Source organism: Tachyglossus aculeatus, chromosome 22 (genome assembly GCF_015852505.1).
Source record: "Tachyglossus aculeatus isolate mTacAcu1 chromosome 22, mTacAcu1.pri, whole genome shotgun sequence".
Lineage (NCBI taxonomy): Eukaryota > Metazoa > Chordata > Mammalia > Monotremata > Tachyglossidae > Tachyglossus > Tachyglossus aculeatus.
The window spans coordinates 3,767,336-3,772,119 of NC_052087.1; positions in this window are offsets into that span (position 1 = coordinate 3,767,336).

Sequence of the window (4,784 nt, forward strand, 5' to 3'; positions counted from 1 at the left end):
GGGGGGCGGGGGGAGGCGGGGAGGGTGCGAGTGAGCATTAAACGAGGACAGACGTGCACACAGTAGCTAGTCAAACTAGCCTCCAACAGGTTACTCATAGCTTAATAATAAAAGCTGGGCAAGGCCGTGGCTGAGTGATTTTTTTTTTTTCCAGTTTGTTTCACTGATAATACACACATTACCTCATTGAAAATTCAGAAGGACCTGCAAAAGTGTGGGCTCTGGAATGCAGCAGAGAGAGAGAGAGAGGCCCAAGGCAGAGCTGGGAATCAGCAGAGCCCAGCTCGAACCTGAGGAGGTTTTTAGACCTCCTCAGAGGTCGTTCTTAAAAACCCCCCATCTGCAGAGTCCCGTGGCGAGCAGGGGTGACCAGCAAAGGGGTCAGCAGTTGGCTGCAGGGCTGGAAAGATGACTGAGGTTTTTAGAAGTCTTCGTAGGGCGTTCTGAAAACACCATCAGGAAAGTTCTGCGGGCGAGGGAGGCCGGCGGGGGTGACCAGTAAGGAGTCAGTTCGCTGCAGTGTTGTAAAGATGACTAATTTTAGGTAAGAGCATCGCTCTTTCCTTCAACGTGTAAATAAAACTTTTCCCTAGGCCGTTTTGAGAATTAGAGTTGAAATCTCTTACCAGCAGGGGTTCCTTTCCCACGTCATCCTTCGGGGTGTACATCTGCGCACCTTTGGACACCTAGCAGGTCTCCATTGATTCTTCAGTTAAGGTTTTAGCAAAGCTGGGTCCCGTGAGTGAGGTTTTCCCCGTTCGGCTGCTTTTTTCCGGGGGGAGGGGGGGTACGTTTTGTTTCTCGAAGGCTTCCCGCGAGTTTGGATCTCCCTCTCCAACCCTCACCTGTCACGCTTTTATCTGGAGGGCTGATTCGTAGCTAGCTGTAGTTTTAACTCTCGGAAGACGTCTTAACATTTGGAGAATAACCGGCTAGTGAGGTGGGGTCACTGGTACAGGCCGAAGCAACCGGTAGGATTCAGTTGCAAAGACGTAGAGTCGACAAGTTTTCGCTTTGCCACATAAAGACAGTGCTCACTGAAAACAATCCTGCATCGTTTTTTTTGGAAATGCCGTCTAATTTATAACAGTCGATAAGAGGTTTTGGTAAACTTTTTCATGCCAGATGCTGTTTACAACGATGAACATGCCAATAAAACATTTGTTCATTCTGTTGTGTTCTTTCAAATCATTAAACTTTTGTGGACTTGGAATCCGAACAGAGCCTAGAGATTAATTTTCTACCGAGGCGCGTGGACGCGCGGGAGCGTACCTTGAGCGTCTGCTGGAAAGAAGGGGCCCGGCGGGTTAAATTGGTTCGTCAAGAAGTGCGGCTCCGTTCAAAGGGGGCCGGCTGGATGCTTTTAACTTGTTTCATATGTTAAAACGTCTCTCTCCCTTCCAGTTTCCTAACCGGCTTGATGAGAAAACAATCCATCCTGTCTTTTGGCTCTAGAGCCAATGGACTGCAGGCAGAAGCGAACGTCTCACTGCTAACCCCGTTCCTGGAGGGATCCAGGCCTGGATGTCTGGGACGTTGACTGACTCACCCTTCTGAGAATGTGGAGGAAATACAGTCAAATGCGAGGATTTCGATCTCATCTGGCCTTCCCCCGGGGTATCGCAGCGGGATGCAGGGGGAGGCAGCTAACGGAAACCTAAGAAATCTCAGAGGGCGAGGAGATTGCCCTCGGTAGGTCCCGAGGGAGCGGTTTTGATTTTTGAGACGTCGAGGGTGGGGTGTCTCGGAACATCTGAGGCCCCGGGGAAAATGACCGAGCGTGCCAAGCTGAGCCGGAGAATCCCGCGGGGGCCGGAGTGCGGTAGGGCTGTGCTTTTAATGAAGTTGGAAAGTGGCGTGGGCTGGAACTCGGGGGGAGGAATTAAGAATGCTCACACCGTACCCTTGGCCCAGATGAGAGATTTTTTTTTCCCAGTCTTCGCTTCACGGGTCCCAATTATTATTACTGAAGATGGTGTTGTGGGTTCATCTCTGATTCAGAGGTCACGGGGACAGCGGCTTGAATGGAGTCTTGTTTTCTCCTCCCCCCCGCCGCGTCCCTCTCCCCCACCCACACGTCAGCGCTCATTAAATAGCCCCATCCAAACCCCACGGGAAATCAGGACTACAACGAAAGCTTTTGTTCTGCGATGTGAACTAGCCGCTGGGTGAACCTCCCAGGTCTCTTCTTCCACTCATTAACAGGACTTCACCGCCCTCCTGACGTCTTTAAGCAGGTTGGCATTTCCGGAGTGAAAAAAATCTATTCGGGTCTCCCACCCCATGCCTTCACTACACTTCTTGAGTTGGGGAATGTTCCCACAACACAGCCCGGGGTGGTGTCAGATGGAAGTTGGGTCCACGGGGCTGAGAACAGCCAGCTGTGAGGTCTTAAACGTGGGATCCAACTACTCCTGTGTGCTAGGTGAACTAGACGGGGTGGGAGTCAGGAGGACCCGGGTTCTAATTCTGCCACTTGTCTGCTCTGTGAACTTAGATGTCACTTTATGTCTCTGGGCCTCAGTTACCTCACCTGGAAAACGGGGGTAAAGACTGTAAGCCCCATGTGGGACAGGGACCTTGTATGTACCGTAATGCTTGGCACATTCATTCATTCAGTCGTATTTATTGAGCGCTTCCTGTGTGCAGAGCACTGTACTAAGCACTTGGGAAGTACCAGTAGTAAGCGCTTAACAAATACCACAATTGTTACTACTTCAACTGGAAGCCCCATGTGGGACAGGGACTGTCCCACCTACTTGAATCTACCCCAGTGCTTGGCACACAGTAAACACTTAAACACCATTAAAAAAAAAAGCTTGTTTGTTTAAAACTGGATTTTAAGGAACTCGAGCATGTTTTCCTTTAAAAATTCCTTTAAGAGAACACTCCCCACCCTTCCAACTCTGGCCATTGGCAGCTCCTGATTTGACCTGGGACTTTCCGTGAAGGTGGAGGCTTCGCCCTGGATTTAACTCGATTTCCCTTCACAAAACTAAAACCTTCAAGTGGAGCTCTGCCAGCCGAGGTGGTCCAGATACTAAGTTCCTTAATGGCAATAGCTGTGGTACTTAAGTCCTTACTGTGTGCTAAGCACTGGGGTAGATACGGGCTAATTGGGTTGAACACAGTCCCTGACCCACATGGGGCTGAGAATCTTTATTGTGTTTTACAGATGAGGGAACTGAGGTACAAATAACCTAGCAGCCAGACAACAGGCCTGGGAGACAGAAGGACCTGGATTCTATTCCCGGCCCCCACCCTCTGCTGTGTGACCTTGGGTAAGTCATTTCTCTCTGCCTCAGTTACCTTATATGTAATATGGGGATGAAAACTGAGCCCCCCGTGGGACATGGACTGCGTCCAGCCTGATTAGCTCATATCCTCCCAGTGCTTAGAATAGTGCCTGGCACACAATAAGCGCTTACAAATACCATTTTTTTTTAAAAAAGTGACTTGCCTGGGGTCACACAGCAGACAAGTGACGGAGTCGGGATTAGAACCCAGGTCCTTCTGACTCCTGGGCCCGTGCTCCGTCCACCAGACCACGCTTCCATGGCTACCAATTCTGTTACATTGAATAATAATAATAATATTAGACTGTGAGCCCACTGTTGGGTAGGGACTGTCTCTATATGTTGCCAATTTGTACTTCCCAAGCGCTTAGTACAGTGCTGTGCACATAGTGCTCAATAAATACGATTGATGATGATGATAGCATTTATTATAATAGCACTGTTCTAAGCGCTGGGCAGCTTACAAGGTGATCAGGTTGTCCCACGGGGGGCTCACAGTCTTAATCCCCGTTTTACAGGTGAGGGAACTGAGGCACAGAGAAGTCAAGTGACTTGCCCAAAGTCACACAGCTGGCAATTGGCAGAGCGGGGATTTGAACCCATGACCTCTGACTCCAAAGCCCGGGCTCTTTCCACCGAGCCACGCTGCTTCTCTAACTCTCCCAAGCGCTTCATACAGTGCTCTGCAGACAGCAAGCAGTCAATACCATTGATGGATTCATTCATCCAGTTGTATTTATTGAGCGCCTAGTGTGTGTGCAGAGCTTGGGAGAGTACCCTGTGACAGTAAGCAGACACATTCCTTGTCCACAACAAGCTTACTTCAATAGCCTCTGCCCCGCTTTGAGGCCGATCGGGCTAACCGCTCAGTTGGAAGCTGTTTATCCTGTCTTCACTAATAAGAAAAGTGCCCTATAATAAGAAGAATAATGATGGTACTTGTTAAGCGTTTAGTATGTGCTAAGCACTAGAGAGGTTGGACACTGTCCCACACAGGGCTCAGTCTTAATCCCCACTTTACAGTTGAGGTAACTGAGGCCCAGAGCGGTCAAGTGACTTCCCAAGGTCACACGGGAGACGTGCGGCAGAGCCGGGATTAGAGTTGGGGGACACCACGGTAGGCGTCTCCTTCCCCAGGCCCGCTGTGAAAAGCACTGAGCTCCGTCCTCCGTCACCTCCCAACGCGGCTTGTCTTCGGGATACCGGTCGACTCCGAGGGGCAGCTTCCCCGCCACCCGTGGCTTCCTCAACTGTGCTAAAAGCTAGGGAGCGCTTAGAGGAGCAAAGCAAGGGAACTCGGGGGGGATCTGCCCGCGTCTTACTGCCAAGGCCACGGGGAACGCGGTCGGTCAGCGTCGCCCGGCGGAATGGCCTGGTTGCCCGCCTTGGATCCACCTCTGTGGCCGAGCCGGAGAGTCATTTTCCCCGGCGACCCCACGAACTCTGCTGCCCGGCCTCGGAGGGCAAGAAAAGGAGGCCCGGCGGGGC